Source organism: Dromiciops gliroides, chromosome 3, assembly GCF_019393635.1.
Source record: "Dromiciops gliroides isolate mDroGli1 chromosome 3, mDroGli1.pri, whole genome shotgun sequence".
Taxonomy (NCBI): Eukaryota; Metazoa; Chordata; class Mammalia; order Microbiotheria; family Microbiotheriidae; genus Dromiciops; species Dromiciops gliroides.
In genome coordinates, this window is record NC_057863.1 from 464,938,293 (window position 1) to 464,961,087 (window position 22,795).

Below are 22,795 nucleotides of genomic sequence, written 5' to 3' on the forward strand. Positions count from 1 at the left end.
TATTTTGGAATGCCAAAAAGTTAGAATTAAAATCAAGAATCAACTAACCAGCAAAACTGAGTATAATCCTTCAAGAGGAAACTATATATTTAATGAAATAGAGGACTTTCAAGTATTCTTGATATGAAGACCAGAGCTAAATTGAAAATGTGACATTCAAACAAGACTCAAGAGCACCATAAAAACTAAATATAGAATAGTAATCATAAGGAACTCAGTAAAGTTAAACTGCTTGCATTCCTATATGGAATGATGATATGTGTAACTCCTAAGAAATTTATCATTATTATGGCAATCAAAAGGTGTTTACATAGACAGAGGGTATGGGTATGAGGTAATTATGTTTGAATGATCTCCAAAAAATGAAAGGGTGACAAAAATGGATACTCTTGGAGAAGAAATAAGTAAAATGGGAAATTTTTCTAGCATAAAATAAACTTGCAAGAGAGGGTAAATGGGCAGCACATGCTATGCAATGCTTGAACCTCATTCTCATCAGAATTGATTTGAAGAGGAAAACACACACACACACACACACACATTTAGTTGTGTATAGAAACATAACGTACCCAATAGGGAAATGAGGAGTAGGGGATCAGAGAAATGGGGAAATGATAAAGCGGAGGGTACATTAAGGGAGGCAGTGGATAGAAGAAAAATAGGGTTTTGAGAAAGGACAGAAGAAAGAGAGATAGTTAAAATCAAGAGCTATAGCAGAATATAACATGCATAAGCTAAGTAAGAAAGACAGGTATAGTAAATGTGATCTCAGATTAAAAAAGAAAAAGACAAAAGAGGTAGGGGAACTAAATTTTGCTAAACGGTACCATGGAAAATGAAGAAATTTCCAAACATGTACAGTTTCTCTCATAAATACCTGATTTCTCAAATATATATTGAGTATAGAAGTGAATTAAATTTATTAAAAAAAGAGCCCCTGAACTGAATGGCAAATTTGACTTACAAATACAAGACCCTAGAGAACCATAAAAAATTGGAGTTGGGGGACATACCTGGGGTCACGTAGTGGGTGGTGTCTTGTGTCTGAGGCTCGGTTTTGGCTGGGATCCCCCTGGGTCCAGGTTAGATGCTTTGTCCACTGTGTCACCTAGCTGCCCCATGATAACATCTTTAGGGTTAAATTTAGGGGTGAGGGAAATGCACTGGGGGAGCGTGAAGGGCAGAGGTGAAATCCTACATGGAAGAAACAGGAAAGGGCTTATGGAATGGGGGAAGAGATGGGGGAGAAGCAGGGCAGTAAATCAGAAAAGACTCAAAGACCTTAAACTCATCACAGTGGCATCAAGGAGGGATTAACACACACACCCAACTGTGTGGAGTAATCTATTTATTCTGGGCAGTAAATGAGCCTAACACTCATCAGAATTGGTTCAAAGACCTCAAAATCATCAGAATTGGCTCAAGGAGGGAATAACATATACACTCAATTAGGTGGAGTAATCTCTCTAACCCTGCAGGAAAACAGGAGGGGAAGGGGATAAAGAGAGGGGCAAAAGAAGAAAGGGCAGAGTGGGGGAGGGGACAGACAGAAGCAAATCCCTTTTGAAGAGGTATAGGATGAAAGAAGATGGATAATAGAATAAATATCATGGGGAAGGGAATAGGATGGAAGGGAAATAGTTAACAATAGTAATCATGAAGTCGAGAAAAGGGGGAAAATTGTACAAGAAACATTTATAGCAACTCTTTGTGGTGGCTAAAAATTGAGAATCAAGGGAATGTCAATCAATTAAGGAATGGTGGAAGAAGCTATGGTATATGATTGTAGTTAATGGTATTGTGCTATAGGAAATGACAAACAGGATGATCTCAGAAAAACCTGGAAAGACTCATGAACTGATGTATAGTGAAGTGAGCAGAACTGGGAGGACATTGTGCATAGTGACAGCAGTATTGTTCAATGAGCAATTGTGAATGACTTAACTACTCTCAGAAATACAATGATCCAAGACAATCTCAAGGGACTAATGAGGAAGCTTACTATCCACCCCCATAGAAAGAACTGATAAAAGATAAAAAGAACACTTGTGGATTGTACATGTATAACCTGGTTGCTGTCTTGTGGAGGGGGGAGGAAAGGGAACGAGGGAGGGAGAAAAATTTGGAACTCTATATCTTATGAAAATGAATGTTGAAAACTACCCTTACATATAACAGGAAAAAATAAAGTAAATGGTTTTTGAAAAAAATAAAGACATCTTAGTAGTTTAAAAGAAAAAAAAACAAACAACCAAAAAAAGCTATTTCCAGGATACGATCAGGCAGTTTTCAGAATAAATCAAAGCTATCTATAGTCCTAGAAAAATGCACTAAATCACTATAGATTAAAGAAAAATAAATTAGAACAATTCTTAGATATCACTTCACACCTATCAGAAATGACAAATGCTAGAGGTGATGAGGGGAAAAAATAGATACACTAATGAACTGTTGGTGGAGTTATGATCTCGATCCTACTATTTTGGAAAATAATTTTGAACTACCCCCAAATGGCTATAAACTTTGCCTACCCTTTGACCTAGCAATACCATTTATAGGTCTGTATCCCAAAGAGATCAAGGAAAAAAAGGAAAATGTATTTATATTTATATTTTTACATTTATATATGCATATATATTTACATCAAAATATTTATAGCAGCTTTATTTGGGGTAGCAAAAAATTGGAAATCTAGGGAATAGGGGCAGCTAGGTGGTGCAATGCATAAAGCACTGGCCCTGGATTCAGGAGGACCTGAATTCAAATCCGGCCTCTAATTCCAGAGCTAGATTCATTCTGTGCTTTCAGACTGTCTTTCCTAATGGGCAAGAATTGGGGAATTGAGAGTAGAATAAATGACTGGGACCAACCCACATTGAAAAGCAATCAATCAACCATCAAAAATTTTGTATGTGCCTACCATGTGCCTGCAGTGGTAAGCACTATGAATACAAAAAGAAAAATACCATAGTTTCTGCCCACATAGACCTTCCATGCAAATTAGGGGAAAGGACATGCACACATATAATTAAATACAATGACTATGGGTAGGAACCAGAGCTGAACTCTGAAAGAAGTGAGGGTTTAGTGTATGATGCAGAAGAGATGAGTGAGTTTTTTCCTGGTATAAAGGACAGCATTACAAGGCATAGTGAATATTGTGTATGGGAAAGAGTTAGTAATCCTCTGTGACTGGACTGCAGAATAAGTGAAAGTGAGTAATAACATAAAGATGTAGTCTGCAATATTGTAAACCATTTAAAAAAACTTTCAAAGTCGTTGATAATGATGCTAGAGGCAATAAGGAACATTGGATCTTTTTGAGTAGAGCAGTAAAATGGATAAGGCTTTGCATTATGATGTTCTCCAGAAACTTTGAGCAGCCCAAGATAATGAGTAGAAAAATATTGCATGGTAAAGATTGTCCACAGTTAAATGTTATCAGGACTAAATTACTGACAATCAATAGAGTTGTAGATTCTATGATGGTGCCTTATGAATCATTAAAATGGCAAATTATGGAGAAAATATTCTGGAGAATAATGGAGAAAATATATGGAGAAAAAAGTTATGGAGCATCACAATACTCCAGGGATACAAGGACATGTATTCAAACTGTTGTAACTATTATAAACCATCTCTCAAAACTTTAATAGCTACTCTTTAAGAATTGTAGCCTAGGGGCAGCTAGATGGCACAGTGGATAGAGCACCCGCCCTGGAGTCAGGAGTACCTGAGTTCAAATCCGGCCTCAGACACTTAACTAGCTGTGTGACCCTGGGCAAGTCACTTAACCCCAATTGCCTCACTAAAAAAACAAAAAAAACAAACAAACAAAAAAAACAAAACAAAAAACAACAACAACAAAAAAGAATTGTAGCCTAATCAAATGAGCAAAAAATAAATAAAAAATTGATCATCACTTCAGAGCCAGCTTCTCTGAAGTAGCTAATCTGAGCTTTAGGATAAATCACATAGCCTTGCAACAAAGATTAAGTACCTACTCTTTCCTAGGCATTGTTTTAAGCACTGGGAATACAAAGAGATTAAATGGAAAGTCCCTGCCTTCAAGGAGCTCAGAAGGAAGAAATCAATTCCAGGTGCATACTCAAAGTATTTCAACTATTAGTCCTTCTACTCTTCTGGTAGAACCTTCAGGAATCCCTGGCTGCTTCCACAACATGAAGAGACATCAGATGAGTATTTCAGTGGAGAGGAATAATAGCTTACATTGATATAATAATTCAAAAAGTCTGCATTGTGGGTGATGCAATTATTATACACATTTTATAGAAACATGAGTAAATGCCTAGGAGAATAAATATGTATCAACTGGCTGAGGACAGAATGAGAGTGAAAAACAGGTTTAGGCAGAAAAGTAGAGAAGGAAGAAGAAATTAGTGATAGAATTCCTCAGGGGCAGCTAGGTGGCCCAGTGCATAAAGTATGGGCCCTGGATTCAGGAGTACCAGAGTTAAAATCTGGCCTCAGAAACACACTTGACAATTACTAGCTGTGTGACCCTCAGCAAGTCACTTAATCCTCATTGCCCCCTCCCCAAAAAAGAATAAAATTCCTCTTAGTACAAGATTCTAAAGAAAGGTACAGTTACACAAGGTGATGTGGGCATACTGTTTTGTAGCAAAAATGGGATAGAGAAAGAGGCTGCTGAACTTAAGAAGGTGAAGTAACTATGTGTTAGGGGAATAGTGAGGTGAATGGCATTCCGGAAGGTAATTCCTGAAGGACAGCAGTCGATAGAGTGAAGAAGAAAAATGAACTAACTGGTAAAATTATTAAAGAAATTGTCAGAGTAACCTGTAAGTCAACTGATAACAATTGGAGAGAAGATGACATAGTTGAACTGGATTGATTTCAAAAAAGGAAAAGTTATTAGATGGTGGCATGGGAACAGAAATAAAGGTATTGTGAGTGGAAAGTAATTGTTTTCCCCTTCCTGACTATGAATTGAGGGAATAGAAAATAGAATAAGAATATACCTTCCAATGCAGAGTGTTACAAGATTTGTATTTTCCTCAGGGGAAAGTCAAGCATCAGATAAAGCAAGATTAAAACAATATTGGTGGAATACTTGGAGGATGTTTAGGAGTTTTAGAATAGAAGTTTCAAAGGCTTAAGTAGAACCAGACAGGAGAGATAAACCTGAAATATGGCAATCAGCTCTAATGACAAGTTGTAGCTCCAATTTTGGAAAATTGAGACATGTCCAAATAGGGTGAACAAGAGGGTGAAGATACTGAGGATTATGCCACTTAAAAATAAATTTTAAAAACTGGGAACGTTTAGGATGGAAAAGATTTAAATCAGAAACAATAGCTATATACTCATATTTCCTGGGAACTTGTGAAACTGGCATTACTTTCTTTTTTGATAGATTACAGGACTAGTAAATCTGAAAAGTAATGTAGAGCTATATGTTATTATATCCTTGTTGACAAGGTTAAGAAATATAGGGTGTATGATGGTACAGTTACTTCAGTATATAATTGATTGGAATACCAGAAACAAATACTGTTGATTAATGAATTGAGGTCAAGCTAGAGAAAAGCCTTTACCCCATGACTCTTTCCTGGCTCTGTCCCCTTTTTGTTAATCAATAACTTGGATGAAGACATAGTTGGCATGCTTATCAAATTTATAAATGTCACAAAGCTAAAAGGAATATATAATATGCTGGATGACAGGATCTGAATCCATAAAGATTTCAGAAAACTGGAATGATGAGATGAAACTAAATTTATAGCTATTCAATATTATCTCATTAAAAGCATGTATTTAGTCTCAAAAAATCAACAGCACCAGTGTAGAATGATGGAAACCTGGCTTAGAAGGAATTCATGCATAAAGGAAAAAATATTTTAGTTCACTGCTAGCTCAAAAAGAATCAACACTTTCATTATTCCAGAATGCAAATCCATCAATAGAACTCTGAAGTTCAGGGGAAAAATAGTTATGATAGCACTATATTACGATGGTTTGACTACACATAGATTACTTTAGAGGGACATGGACAAGCTAGAAAGAAAACAGAAGATAATGATCAAGGGGAAAAATAACTCAGAATCAGGTCATTTAAGAAATAGTTAAAAGATTTAAGGATATCCAGCATGGAGAATAAGAGACTAAGCAGAGAAGGATTTGTATCAATTTATAGAAATATTTTTCCATGGGAATGAGAATAAAACATGATCTCCAACTCCTCACACCCTCAGTGTGTATATATGTGCACACATGCATACAACATGCACATGTACATGTACACTGCACACATATGGGTATGTGTTCATGTATGCACATTGTATGTGCACAAATGCACATGTATATAGTTACGTGTGCGTATGCATGCACGTAACAAACAATTGTATATGACTATAAGTAAACATGTGTACATATACCCCTATGCATGCACACATGCATGCATGAATACATACATGCATATGCTAGTAGGTACATATGAGGAAGGAAAGTATTCTAGGCTTTGAGGACAGTCAAAGAAAATACCCAAAGCCAAGAGATGAAGTGTCTTCATCATGGAACATCAAGAAGACCAGAGTCATTGGATCAGAGTCAGAGAGTAAAGTGTAAGATGGAAGGTACTATGTTATGTTAGGCTTTGACTGCCAAACAGAATTTTTAATTTGATCCTGCATTTATTGACTAGGGAGGGGAGTGGCATGGTTAGACCCATGCTTTAAGAAAATCACTTTGCAGCCTTAATGGAAGGTGGAGTGGAGTGGAGAGAGGCTTGAAGCAGACCAACCTGGCAGCAGGCTATTACAGTAGTCAACACATTAGGTGATAAGGTACAAGAATGTTGGCAGTGTCAGAGGAGTTAAGGCAGTGTACTCAAAAGACAAAGAATAAATCAACAATCCCTGGAAGCAGATTGTATATAAGGGAGGATGAGAGATAGTGAGGAGTTGAGGAAGACACCTATATTGGAAATTTGAGAGACTGGGAGCATGGTGTTGCCCTCTACAGTAATAGGGAAATTAGGGGAGGAGGAAGATTTAGGGGAAAAATTATCAATTGTGTTTTGAACATGTTAAGTTTAAGATTTTTACTGGTGGCACAGCTAGGTGACACAGTGGACAGAGTACCAGCCCTGGAGTAGGGAGGACCCAAGTTCAAATCCAGTCTCAGACACTTTCTATATTAGCTGTATTACCCTGAGCAAGTCACTTAACAATGATTTTTTTAAAAAATGTTTACTGAACACCCAGTTTGAGATGTCTGAAAAGCAATTGGAGATGTGGGATTAGAGGATAGGGAAGTGTCAGGGGCAGGGAAGGTAAATTTTAGAATTTCTATTTTTTGTCTACAAAAAGAGGGTTTTGTATTTCTTTTTCAATGGGTGAGACTGTGGAAAGAATAAGATGGATCTTCACTCATTAAAATTATGTGATTTCATAAAGGAAATATGGAAAGAGTTGTTATGTGGAGGAGGGAAGCAATTAAAGGATTGCAGGATAAATGGTTAAAAGATATGACTCAATATAAGAAAGATCTTTTTATCAAATACAGTTGGTTGGACAAATTGAAATGAGTTATCTTGTGAGGTTTTTGAAAATGATCAAAAAGAGCCATTTTGTGATAGAGATATTAATGTTAAATAAAATAATATTAGTAAGTAATAATAATAATGAAATTTGAGAATGTTTATAGCTTAATATTTGAAGATTTTATAAAAAAACTTCTATTAATTACCTCATAATAAAGTCAATTCCCTAAAAATAACCCTCATAAAATCCTTTTTCAAACAATGTTGATTCTTTTCAATTGTTTAAAATATGCTATTTAAAATAAGTAAAATTAATAAAGTTATTTAACAAGGGTTTTGCAAATGACTTTTTTCTAGTGAAGACGTACTTTTCTGAAATTAAGAATTATTAGGTTATGTTGAAAAAAATTCTTGATATATTCCAACAGTCTGCAAATAACCCAGGAATAAATCAGAACCAGCATGAGGCATCATTAGATTCCCACCAGCAGTTTATTAATTTATGTATAATTATCATCTGCACAAATTATTGTGAAGGAACTGACAAACCATCAGTGTTCCAAACAACATTTTTTCCTCACATTATAAGAAAATTAGAATTCAACTATTTCCAAATAAGAAATCAATGGCAGTTTGTTATTTGTAATTCATCTTCTTTTGTGGGAATAGACAATCTCCAATATAGTACTATTGTTGATGTTGCGAACATCCCCACATTCTAAAATTAGAATTGGTCTCAGTAGAATCAAAATAGAGAAAGAAACATAAAAGCCGTCCCTTCAATTCAAAGGAATTAAGTATAGGGCAACTTTTAATAGTAAACTGTCTTTATTTGTTACATAAAAAAGAACATACTGATTTATCAATAGGAGTTCAATTAAAGTTAATCCAGTGACCAACAAGAGAATGAGATTGAAGATTACCAAACTAACCCATGCATGCCTGATGTCAGCAATAAGCATACTCTTCTGAATTTGTCAGAGAGGATTTAAGATCTTTCCATATTTATGAGATAAATACACTTTTGCCAATTTACATTTCAGCATTTAGCAGTCTCCATTATCTACTAGTATAATATTTATTGAAGAGAGAAAACACCTGTTCCTTCACACTACTGAATTCATAACTCATATTTGGAGAACAAATCAGCTAATGAGATTATCAAATATTATTTTTAAATAAAATAAAAATATTTCTGGGTCCATATTTCCTTTACCCCCACAAAATATTGGATTAATTTTACAAGGATATATAGTTTAAGTCCCCCTTTCCCCTCGCCACCCCAATCTATTATTAGTCATTATAAACCTTTTAACATATCCAAACTGTAGAATTGTGTTGTTGTTTTAGTTTTTAATCAGGTATTCACAGTATTTTTTTGAAAATTAATTATACTAACAGCTCTTTTGCTGTTAGGAAGGGATTGAAAATTGAGGGGATATCCATCAATAGAGGAATGGCCGAATAAGTTTTGTAATGAAGGGAGGGAGAGAATTTGAAACAAAATTTTATATATATATATATATATATACACACACAGATACAGATACATGTATATATGTATTGTGTGTTTGTATGTATGAATGTATGCATGTATATACACACATTTTATATATATATATATTTAACTGTTTTACATGTAATTGGAGAAAACAAAATACTATTTTAAAAAGATAATGAATTATATTACACAATTATACTCTACATCTTTAAGGCTTGAATAAATTATTCAAATTGTCTTATTATAGAAGGAATAGTTTTGATGCTGGAAAATCCCATATACATAATAGAAACTAATCTATGACTGATCAGGTAACCCTGAATTCTTTGTCTTCTGACCCCACATGTTTCCAAAGTAGAATGTGTCATGGGATAGATGCTAATTACTACTTACAATTCTTTGTTCATAAAAAAGTGATCTTTTATCTTTATAGAACTCTGATACTCTAATAGTAACATCTAGAACTGGAAGGAAATTGACATATCCTCTATGCTAACCCTTTTATTTTAGACATGAATGCCTGAAGCACAGTGATATGAAGTGGCTAATAAGCAGCAGAGCCAGAGTACCAGCCATGTTCCTATCACTCCAAATCCAGCATTCCCTATTGTGCTGTTATTCTTATTGTTACTAATTTTTAAATTGCATGACTTATCTTCCTCTTACCCTACAAAAGCAGTATATATATATATATATATATATATATATATATATATATATATATATATATATATATATATATGTATATATATATATATATGTATATGTATATATATATATATGTATATATATATATATATACACACATACATACATACAAATATATGTATGTATGTATGTATGTGTGTGTATGTGTATATGAATATATACATACTATACCTGGAATAATCTTATTTGGTACTTAGAATTGTGATTTCAACTATATGGTTCCATCTTCCAACAAAAGAGATGGTCAATCTTCTCTATCATAGTTCATGTGTTCATGGTGACTAAATTTCTAATGGTATCCTTCTCCAAAAATTATTTGGCTGATTTGCAGACAAAAAATAACCGTTTGTAATGCACTCAGTGCCTTTTCTGTTTCAGAGAACTTTTAAGAACTGACGTTCCATGGCATTGCCCTGAAAAAATCAATACAACCTTTCTGCTATAATGAGGCATCATAACAGGGCTTAGAGCCTCGACATGAGAGTGTGGGAAAGAGCACTAATTAAGAATCAGTGACCTGAATTCAGCCCTGCTATTACCTTCTTATGTGACATTAGTTAAATTACTTAAACACTCTGGCCTCAATTTCCTTACATGTAAAATGGTTTATTTATATTCTTTTAAAAGTCTCCTACACTGCAGAGCCAAGATGGCAGAGAGAATGCAGAAAGTTGCCTAAGCTCTCCCAAGTTTCCCTCAAAAACAACATTAAATCAAACCTCTAAATGGATCCCAAAACTATAAAATGTACAAAAAGAGAGACACAATCTTCCAAGTTGAGATAATTTAGAAGACTTAAAAGGTCGGTCTCACTCAGGCAAAAAGGGAACATGGTACAGCTCAGACAGTGCAGGGTAGCACAGAGCATGTCTGGGTAAGTCAGAAGGAAGCTCTTGATCACAACAGAACAACTGAGGCCCCTTGTTCCTGGTTCAGCAAGCTGGTGGTGCAGCAGGGCAGTTGTGAGATCCACCAGCACCAGCTGAGAGGGCAGGCTGCCCGCTGGAAGACCACCCACAAGACAGGCACAAGTAGGCCTGGTTATCCCAGTGCCTGGAAAAAGCACAGGGAGCAATCTCATGAAGGGGGTTGGGGGGTGGGTAATCCACAAGCCATAGACGCCTCAGTGTAGAAAGCCAGTGACATAGCCCTATCTCTGAGCAAAAAAAAAAAAAGCTAGAAACAGTGACCCTTGTGCCCCAGGAGCAGAACTCAACTTTAAAAAAAATAAGTGGCAATATGAGTAAGAAACTAAAAAGGGCTCTTACCATTGAGTGCTTCTGTGTCAACAGGAAAGAGCTAAACACAAACTCAGATGAGGACAATATTCTCAAATTGCCTACATATGAAGCTGCAAGAGGGAAGATGAATTTGTCTCAAGAACAAAACAAAACTCCTTAGAAGAGCTCAAAAAGGCTTTTAAAAATAAATTGAGGTAGAAGAAAAATGGGGAGAGAAATGAAAGCAACACAAAAAATTTATGAAAAAAGAATCAGCAGCTTGGAAAAGGAAGCAGAAAGAATCAAAGAATCAATAGCTTTGGGGCAGCTAGGTGGCACAGTGGATAGAGCACCGGCCCTGGAGTCAGGAGTATCTGAGTTCAAATCCGGCCTCAGACACTTAACACTTACTAGCTGTGTGACCCTGGGCAAGTCACTTAACCCCAATTGCCTCACTAAAAAAAAAAAAAAAAAAAGAATCAATAGCTTAGAAAAGGAAGCACAAAGATTGACTGAAGAAAACAAAAAATGCGTTTAAAAATTAAAATTGGACAGATGGAAACTATTGACTCCATGAGACACCAGGAATCAGTCAAACAGAATGAAAATAATGAAAAAATAGAAGAAAATGTTAAATACTGCATTGGAAAGACAACTAACCTGGAAAATGGATGCAGGAGAGACAATTTGAGAAATACTGGATTGCCTGAAAGCCATGATCAGAAAACGAGTCTAGATACCATATTCCAGGAAATTATCAAGGACAACTTCCCTGATGTTATAGAATCAGAGGATAAAAATCATCATTGAAAGAATCCACCAATCCCCTCCTGAAAGTGAACCCAAAAGGAAAACTCCAAGGATTAATTTAGCCAAATTCCAGATTTATCAGATGAAGGAGAAAATATTCCAAGCAGACAGAAAAAAGCAATTTAAATGTCATAGAGCCACAGTCAGGATTGCGCAGGACCTGGTAGCTTCAACATTAAAGAATTACAAGGCTTGGACTATGATAATCTGGAAGGCAAAGGAAATTGGATTGCAACCAAGAATCAACTACCCAGCAAAACTGACCATTCTCTGTCATGGAAAAGATGGACATTCAATGAAATAGGGAACATTCAAGTTTTCCTGATGAAAAGACCAGAACTGAATAGAAAATACAATCTTAACATACAAAACTCAAGAAGTTTTAAAAGGTAAACGGGGAGGGGGGGTATTCAATACAGTTAAATTGTTTACATCCCTACATGGGAAGGTAATATTTATAACTCTTAAGAACTACATATCTATTTTGGCAGACACAAAGAATATACACAGAGGGTATAAATATAAATTTTCTTTGATGTGATGATATTGAGAAAACTAAGGGGTAAAAAGGAGTTTATGGGGAGAAGAGGAAAGGGGAAGTGAAATGGAGTTAATTACATCATAGGAAGAGATGCAAAAAATCCTATTACAATAGAGGGAAAGAAGGGAGGGATGAGCATTGTTTCAACCTTACTCTCATCAGATTTGGTTCAAAGAGGGAATACCATATACATTCATTTGGATAAAGAAATTTAGCTTATTCCTTAGGAAAGTAAAAGGGTAAGGAGAAAAGGTGGCAATAATAGAAGGGAGGGCACAAGCAGAGGAGAAAAGGGTAAAGAAAAGGGAGGGGGTGCTGATAAAAGGTAGGACAGATTGGGGGAGGCATGGGTAAGAAGCCAAATGTTGGTGAGGAGGAATAGGGTGAAAGAAGGGAAAGAAGTACAAAGGGGGTAAACAGAATGGAGGGATAAAAGACAGTTAGTAATAATAACTGTGAATGTGAATTGGGTGAAATCTGCCATAAAAAAGAAGCAAATAGCAGAATGGATTAAAAACCAGAATCCTACAATATGCTGTCCATAAGAAACACATTTGAAGCAGAGAGATACACACAGAATAAAGGTAAAAGGTTGGAGCAGAATATTTCATGCTTCAGCCGAAGTAAAAAAAAAAAAAAGCAGGTGGTAGCAATCCTTATCTCAAACAAAGTCAAAAATAGATTTAATTAAAAGAGATAAGGAAGGAAACTACATCTTGCTAAAAGGTACTATAGATAATGAAGTAACATTAATACTAAACATGTATTTGCCAAGTGGTATAGCATCCAAATTCTTAGAGGAGAAGTTAAATGAGCAACAAGAGGAAATAGACAGCAAAACTATACTAGTGGGGGATCTGAATCTTCCCCTCTCAGAATTAGATAAATATAACCACAAAATAAATAAGAAAGATGTTAAAGAGGTGAATATAATGTTAGAAAAGTTAGATGTGATAGATGTCTGGAAAAAATTGAATGGGAATAAAAAAGAATATACCTTCTTTTTCTCAGTGGTATATGGCACATATTCAAAACTTAACCAGGTATTAGGGCACAGAAACATCATAGTCAAATGTAGGAAGACAGAAATAGTAAATGCATCCTTCTCAGATAATGATGCAATAAAAATTAAATGTAATAAAGAGCCATGGAAAGGTAGACTGAAAGTTAAGTGGAAACTAAATAATCTCATTATAAAGCATGAGTGGGTCAAACAACAAATCATAGAAGCAATCAATAACTTCATCCAAGAGAATGAAAATAATTAGACAACATGCCAAAACCTATGAGATGCAGCCAAAGCAATGCTTAGGGGAAACTTTATGTCTCTAAATGTTTATTTGAATAAAAGAGAGAAAGATGAAATCAATGAATTAGACATGCAACTAAAAAAGCTAGGGGAAAAAAAAACAAATTAAAAATCCCCAATTAAATACTAAATTAGAAACCCTGAAAAATCAAAGGAGAAATAAATAAATTTGAAAGCAATAAAACTATAGAACTAATCAATAAAACTAAGAGCTGGTTTAATGAGAAAAACAATAAAATAGACAAACCATTGGTTAATTTGATTAAAAGAAGAAATAAGAAATTACCAGTATCAAAAATGAAAGGGATAATTTCATCACCAAATGAAGTGGTAATTAAATCAATAATTAGGAACTATTTTGCCCAACTGTATGCCAATAAATTTGACAATCCAAATGAAATGGATAAATATTTACAAAAATACAAATTACCCAGCTTAACAGAAGAGGAAATAAAATCCTTTAAAAAGCCCATATTAGAAAAAGAAATTGAACAAGCCACTAATGAACTCCCTAAGAAAAAATCTCCAGGGCCAGATGGGTTTACAGGTGAATTCTACAAAACATTTAAAGAACAATTAATTCCAATACTATAAAAAATACTAAAAAAAATAGGTGAAGAAGGAGTTCTACCAAATCCCTTTTATGATACAAATATGGTGTTAATAACAAAACCAAGTGGAGCCAAAACAGAGAAAGAAAATTATAGACCAATTTTCCTAATGAATATTGATGGAAAAATCTTAAATAAGATATTAGCAAGGTGATGACAGCAAGTGATCACCAGGATAATATACTATGACCAGGTGGGATTTATACTAGTAATACAGGGCTGGTTCAACATTAGGAAAACTATGAACATAATGAACCACATCAATAAGAACACTAACCAAAATCTTATGATTATCTCAAAAGATACAGAGAAAGCTTTTGACAAAATACAGCACCCATTCCTAATAAAAACACTAGAGATCTTAGGAATAGGTGGAGCTTTCCTTAAAATATTAGACAGTATCTACCTAAAACCATCAGCAAGCATTATATGCAATGGAGATAAGTTAGAGGCCTTCCAAATAAGATCAGGGGAGAAACAGGGATGTACATTATCACCTCTATTGTCTCATATTATACTAGAAATGTTAGCTTTAGAAATAAGAGAAGAAAAAGGAATTAAAGGAATCAGAATAGGCAAGGAGGAAACAAAACTATCACTCTTTCCAGATGATATGATGGTACACTTAGAGAATCCTAGAGAATCAACTAAAAACTACTTGAAACAATTAACAACTTTAGCAAAGTTGCAAGATATAAAACAAATCCACATAAACCATCAGAATTTTTATACATGACCAACAAAGTCCAGCAGCAAGAGACAGAAAAAGAAATTTCATTTAAAGTAACAGTAGACAATATAAAAGTTACAAAGGTTGTCATGCCAGGGTGGGAGTGGGGATAATTTCCCACTCTCTATAAAATGCTCCAAACGTGTGAGTCTCAAATAGCCTCTGAAAACCAAAGCCCAACTCCTGGCCTTCTTGTGGCAGAACTGTTTCCATTAACAGGTGAAGGGGTGAAGGAGAGTCACTGGTGCCTTAAAACCAGTCGCTTCGGGCAGGTGGGGCTTGTCAGCCTTCGCAGGCAACTTGGCTAGACGAAGGAACCCCAATTTTAAACCTCCTCTGCCTTGTCTTCCTATACCCATATATAGGAAAGGCTTCAGGAGTTGGCCCCGAGGAAAAATCAGGAGTCAGAGTCCCTTAGGCAGTGGGATGTTGGACATCACATCCCTCTGGCAATTCCTATGGTGGCACTGGTGCCAAACTGTACTGACTCTGCCTCTCCTTTTGATCCACCAATGTCTCGGAGAGGGAAAACCTGCTGCATGGGCAACAGCTTGTTTTCCATATTGATCTGCCCAGGCCAGCACCCTGGAGAGGACACTCCAGCTACTCCTCATGGGGTAGATACAACACGCCACACTGTGGCCTGTGGCTCTTCAAGGCGCTGATCCATGGTCATCTGCGACTGGTGGAAGGCTATTAATAGACAATATAAAATACTTGGGAGTCTACTTGCCAAGACAAACCCAGAAACACTATGAACACAATTACAAAACACTTTTCACATAAATCAAATCAGATCTAAATAATTCAAAAAATATCAATTGCTCATGAATAGGCCTGAGCTAATACAATAAAAATGACAATTCTACCTAAATTAATTTGCTTACTCAGTGAAATAAAAATCTGACTACCTGAAAATTATTTTATAGAGCTAGAAAAAATAATAGCAAAATTCATCTGGAAAAACAAAAGGTCAAGAATATAATGAACAAAAATGCACTGGAAGGTGGGCTAGCTGTACCAAATCTGAATCTTTACTATAAAGAGGCAGTCATTAAAACTATTTGGTACTGGCTTAGAAATAGTGTTGGAACAATGGAATAGGTTAGGCACAGGAGACACAATAGTAAGTGACTTTAGTAATGTACTGTTAGATAAACCCAAAGACTCAAGTTTCTGGGATAGTAACTCAGTATTTGACAAAAACTGCTGGGAAAACTGGATGATAGTATGGCAGAAACTAGGCTTAGACCAACATCTTACACCTTATACTAAAATAAGGTCAAAATGGGTACATGATTTAGATATAAAAGGTGATACCATAGGTAAACTAGGAGAGGAAGGATTAGTTTACCTCTCAGATCTTTGGAAAGGAGAACAGTTTATGACCAAACAAGAGATAGAGTATATTATGAAATGCAAAATGGATGGTTTTTTTTCTAAACTAAATCAGAGGTTTAATAAAGAACTGGGGAAAAATGACTGAAAAAGAAAATGAGACAAAATGGACTCTATCTCTGCATAACACTATCCTCTGAAAAACATGAGAATTTTAAGGTATTTACTAACCTTTCATGTACTGCTGAGAGGATATACCTTTATACTCCAAGCAAGGAGGTTGGCTCAGGATTAAATTGAAAATTATCTCCTATCTAATCTGGCACTAACAAACTTCATATAGGGTTGAATGAAGAACTTGTCTTGTGTTTCTAAGGTCACCATGAAGACAGCTTTTAAGATATATGCTTGTGGTTTGTTTTCTTTTAATCCAGTTCTTAAATTATAGGAAATTAGGCTTAAAAGTAATATGAGTCCTTGGGGAAAATTTTAACTCTCCTGCAGTGTGGAGGGATTGGGCTACTCATTTTAGGGAAGGCAGGGCAGCACCCATTGTGGAAAGTTAGCCTCAATCTGAAACTTCTCAGGGCTTTCCTTCAAGGAGAACAAGAAGTAATGGATTACTGTTAAATGTTGTATAAAGTGGAATCGTCTCTCTACTTTGGAATCATTGGGCAACTTGAAAATGATCTTCACACTTTCAGGATCATCAGGTGGTGGTTCAGGTGGCAGGCATTCTGACTTCCACTCCTTGTCCTCGTGTAGATTCTGTTATCACCTCTCTTCTGTCATTTTGTTGTTGTACTTTAGTCACTTTTGCCAACACTGCTCTTGCTTTTTCTGTTCTTTCTCCTGGTCAGCCAGGAGGTAAGCCAGGTATGCTTCATCCTGTTGCTGCCTCAGCACTTGAGTCTGGTTTCTCTCTTCCCTCTCCAAGCATTCAGTGAGATTATGCACCTTTTTTTTCCATTTGGTCAAGTGAATTTTTTAAGGTACTGTTTTCTTCAGTGAGATTATGCACCTTTTTTTCCATTTGGCCAAATGAATTTTTAAGGCTTTGTTTTCTTCAGTGAAATTATGTACTTCCTTTTCCAAGATGCTGATTCTTTTTTCATAGTTTTCTTGTTTTGCTTTCATTTCTCTCCCCATTTTTTCTTCTACCTCTTGCAATTGATTTTTAAAATCCTTTTTGAGCTCTTCCAGGAAGGCTTTTTGTTCTTGAGACAAATTCACCTTCCCTCATGAGGCTTCAGATATAGGCAATTTGAGGCTATTGTCCTCATCTGAGTTTGTGTTGGCTTCTTCCCTATTGATACAGAAGCTCTCAATGGAGAGGGCTCTTTTTTGCTTCTTACTCATTATTGCAGCTTATTTATTTATTCTTTAAGTTGAGGTCTGCTCTGGGGGCACCAGGGTCCCTGTTTTGGGCTTCTTGTGCAAGGGTATAGGTGCTGTGTGACCGGGTTTTACTCTGAGGCCTTTATGGTGTGTGGAGATCCCCCACCCTGCACTTCCTGTCTGATTGTGCTCGGCCAGCCAGGAGCCGGACCCCGGCGTCTGATCCCGACTGACCCGTTGGTGGCCCTCTCGGCCAGTGCAGGTAGGTTTTTCCACTTTCCTTCTTGGCCACCAGATTTTTGAACCAGGTTCCAGGGGCCTCAGTTGTTCGGCTATGGCCTGCAGCTCCTGCTGACTTGCCCCGACCCCCTCGGCGCTGGGTTGCTGCCCTGCGCTGGGCCTCCCTTTTGCCCGAGTCAGACCGACCTTTTCCTGAAGTCTTCTAAATTATCTCTGGTTGGAGGACTGTGTCTCTCTGTCTCTTTGCAGGTTCTGTAGTTTCAGAATCTGTCCAGAGGCTTGATTTAATGTTCGTTTTGAGGGAAAAGAAGGAGAGCTCAGGCAGCTTGCTGCTTCCTCTCTGCCATCTTGACTCCGCCCTGGTTATACTTTCTTGTCTCTCCAAGCATTCAGAAACCAAGTATGTCTGGTTTGCATCCATGATGAATGCCAGTTGGTTAATGAGATCATCATTTTGAATGAGAGCTTCTAACCGACAGACCACAGTCATTCTCCTATCTTTCAATATGATCATAGCTAGGAATGGATATGTATTCTCTCGCAAAGCTTGGGACACCCTGGAACATGCCCAAAAGAGAATCCTGTTGTTTGTAAACTAAATGACATCAGGTGAACAAAGACTATTGTGACAAAAATCATCAGAATCTTGATGATCATCACCATGAAGATAGACAAATAGAAAGTGAAGTTCACGCTTGGCATCATTTAGTGCCTGGCTGTATGTTCCTTATTAGAAGACAGGATGTGTCCTACCTTATTTCTCTTCAAATATGTGCATAAATGAAATGATGTCCCCAACAGGGTCAGTTACCCTACTTCGAGGGTCTGGACTTATAAAACGAAGCACTAACCTAAATATATCAAGTATTGTAAATCAGAATGGAAGCATAGTCAAATAATAACCCCATCCTAGCAATCCCCTTGGTTGTGGTCTTGAAACAACAGAGCTGTAGATCCTGTGGTCAGCTGTATTAACCTGCAGGGGTCAGGATGGAGGTGGGTTTAAGACACTTGGTGCACCTTCTTGCTCATTCAGTCTGTCCTGTAAAGCTGCCTCTATGTTCCAGTTATGTTTTTTCAGGGTATGACAACATTGATTCATTGACTCAACACCAGTCAAATCCTGGAACTGTAGGAGCTTTTCCATCTCCTCCTGGGATTAGACCTACTGCCATTTTGCTGCTGCCTCTATGCCTCTGAGCTGTACATACCATAACCCACTGGAAATTACCTAAGCTGTACCCAATTCTGGTCCCGGGCCACAACCATGGGTCTTCTAGTCCCAGGCTTGCGATTTCACAGCAGCAACCTAAAGCTGGTGTGGTGGCTGCCAAAACGGGTGATTTTGATTACATTAAATTAAAAAAGAATGCAGCCAAAATTAGAAAGGGAGGCAGAAAGCTGGGAAACAATTTTTTACAGCCAGTATTTCTGATAAAGGCTTCATTTCTAAAATATATCAGTAACTAAATCAAATTTATAAGAATCAAAGTCATTCCCCAATTGAAAAATGGTCAAAGGATATGAACGGGCAGTTTTCTGATGAAGAAATCAAAGCTTAATATTGCCATGTGAAAAAATGCTCCAAATCATTATTGATTAAAGCAATGAAAGTTAAAACAACTCTCAGGTACCACCTGACACCTACGAGATTGGCTAATATGGCAAAGAAGAAAAATAATAAATGTTGGAGAAGCTGTGGAAAAATTGGAATGCTAATGCATTGTTGGTGGAGCTGTGAACTGATACAACCATTCTGCAGAGCATTTTGGAATTATGCCCAAAGGGCTATAAAGCTGTGCATACCCTTTGAACCAGAAATACCACTATTAGGTCTTTTTCCCAAAGAGATCATAAAAAGGGAAAAGGACACACATGTACAAAAATATTTATAGCTGCTCTTTTTGTGGTGGCAGGGAATTGGAAATTGAGGGGATGCCCAACAATTGGGGAATGGCTAAACAGGTTGTGGTATATGAATATAATGAAATACTATTACGCTGTAAGAAATGATGAGCAGGCAGATTTCAGAGAAACCTGGAACCACTTGCATGAACTGATGATGAGTGAGATGAGCAAAACCAGGAACACATTGTATATAGCATCAACAACATTGTGTGTTGATCAACTGTGATAAGCTTAAATCTTCTCAGCAATACCATGGTCCAAGACTGTTCCAAAGGACTCATGATGGAAAATGCTCTCCAAATGCAGAAAACAAAAAGAACTGTGGAATTTGGATGCAGATTAATTTTGTTTTTTGTTTTTCTTTTTTGAGATTTTTCCTTTTTGCTCTGCTTCGTCTTTCACAGAATGATTAATGCAGAAATATGATTTGAACTCAGGTCCTCCTGAATCCAGGACTAGTGCTTTATCTACTATGCCACCTAGCTGCACCCAGTAAACCATTTTATGAGAAAAAAATCACTTATACTCCTAAATCCATGATCCTATGAAGTCATTGGAACTTGGAAAACAATTATTTTGACAGCTTTACAATTATCCTCTTGAAAGACACATGGGTTGGGAGGCACAGCCAAAATGGCAGAGGAAAGGCAGTGATTTGCTTCAGCTTTACCCAAGACTTTTTCAAATAAGGTCATAACACAATTCCTGGAGCAGCAGAACCCACAAAAAGATGGGGTGAAATATTTTTCTAGCCACCTCTGGAAAGAGGTCCCAAAATGAAAACTCCCAGGAATATTATAGCCAAATTCCAGAACTCTCAGGTGAAGGAGAAAATAATGCAAGCAGCCAGAAAGAAACAATTCAAGTACTGTGGAACCACAGTAAGGATAACACAAGGTTCTACATTAAAGGATCAGAGGACTTGGAATATGTTATTCCAGAGGGCAAAGGACCTAGGATTACAACCAAGAATCACCTACCCAGCAAAACTGTGTGTAATCTCCCAGGGCAAAAAATGGGAATTCAGTGAAAGAGAGGACTGTCAGGCATTCTTTTTTTTTTTTTTTCAGGGCAATGAGGGTTAAGTGACTTGCCCAGGGTCACACAGCTAGTAAATGTTAAGTGTCTGAGGCCGGATTTGAACTCAGGTACTCCTGACTCCAGGGCCGGTGCTTTATCCACTGTGCCACCTAGATGCCCCTGTCAGGCATTATTCATGAAAAGACCTGAGGTGAATAGAAAATTTGACCCTAGAAAAGCATAAAAAGGAAAATATGAAAAAGAAGTCATAAGAGACATTAAAAAGTTGAACTGTTTACATTCCTACATAGGAAGATGATATGTGTAACTCATAAGAACATTCTCATTATTAGGGCAACTGGATGGAGTATATTTAGACAGGGCAGAGGTGTGAGTTGAAAGGAAAGGGATGATATCTTAAAAAAGATAAAATTAATAAGTGAGAGAGGAATGCACTGGGAGAAAGGGAAAGGGAGATGTGGAAAGGGGTAAAGTATCTCTCATAAAAGAAACAAGAAAAAGCTTTTGGAGTGGAGGGGAAGATGGAGGTTCTAGGGAGTGAATGAACCTTTCTATTATCAGAATTGGCTCAAAGAAGGAATAACATACACACTCAATTGGGTATAGTAATATATCTTTCCCTGTAGGAGGGAAAGGGCATAAGGAGGTGGAGTTGATAGAAGGGAGGGCAGATTGGGGGAGGGGGCAGTCAGAAGAAAAACACCTTTGAGGAGGGAAACATTGAAAAGAGAGAGAATAGAGTAAATGACATGGGAAGGGAGTACTATGGAGGAAAATTCAGTTATCAATAGTGACTAAAAAAATTTGAAGCAAGTTTGTCTGATAAAGGATTCTTTTCTCAAACACATAGAGAACTGAGTCAAAGTTGTTATAATAAGACTCATTCTCCAATTGATAAATGATCAAATGATATGAAATTTTCAGATGAAGTTATCAAAGCTTTCTGTAATCATATAAAAATGAATGCTCTAACTCACTGTTGCTTAGAAAGATGTAAGTGAAAACAATTCTTGGGTACTACCTCATACCTATTGGATTGGATAATGGGACAGCAGAAGAAAATCACAAGTATTGTAGAGGATATGGGGTAAATGACACATTAATGCACCATTGGTGGAGTTGTAAACTAATTCAAACATTCTGTACAGCAATTTGGAACTAGGGCCAAAAGCTTATAAAACCCTGCATACTCTTTGACCTAGTAATACCACTACTAGGTCAGTATCCAAAAAGATTTCCAAAACAAAAAGTTAATAGACTTATATGTACAAAAATATTTATGGCAGCCCTTTTCTGGTTCAAAGAATTCAAAATTGAGGAGATACTCATCAATTGGGCAATGGCTGAACAAAATATGGGATGAGATTATGATGGGACACCATTGTGCTGTAAGAAATAATGAGCAGAACGCTCAGAAAAACCTGGAAAGAATTGATGGAAAGTGTAATGTACTATATACCAAGCAACATTAATATTGCAAGATGATTAGCTATGAATGGCTGGGCTATTCTAAGCAAAGCAATGTTCCAAAACAACTCTGAAGGATTTATGAAAAATGCAATCCATCTCCAAAGAAAGAACTTATGGTGTCGGAATACAGAATGAATCACATTTCTTTTTTATTTTTAGTTTCTTTTCCTTACTTTTTTCATCTGTTTTCTTTCACAACCTTACTAATGTGGAAATGTTTTGACATGACTATACATGTATAACTTAGATCGAATTTATTGCATTCTTTTATTTGGGGGTGGGGCAGGGCAATGAGGGTTAAGTGACTTGACCATGGTCACACAGCTAGTGTCAACTGTCTGAGACCGGATTTGAACTCAGGTCCTCCTGAATCAAGGGTCAGTGCTTTATCCACTGTACCACCTAGCTGCCCTTTCTTGCATTCTTAAGGATGGGGGGAGATGGGCAGGGAGAGAGGAAGTATATTTGGAACTCAGTATCTAAAATTGATTTTTAAATTGTCTTTACA

The 22,795-nt window shown here is 36.6% G+C and overlaps 1 protein-coding gene and 1 pseudogene across 4 annotated transcripts in view; both read right to left on the reverse strand.

The window, feature by feature from the left end:
• The window catches only part of GALNT13 (polypeptide N-acetylgalactosaminyltransferase 13), an 815,643-nt gene that overhangs the window by 775,935 nt on the left and 16,913 nt on the right, over positions 1-22,795 (reverse strand). The gene's annotated exons all lie outside the window — the stretch shown is intronic.
• LOC122747789 lies at positions 16,780-19,137 on the reverse strand (annotated as a pseudogene).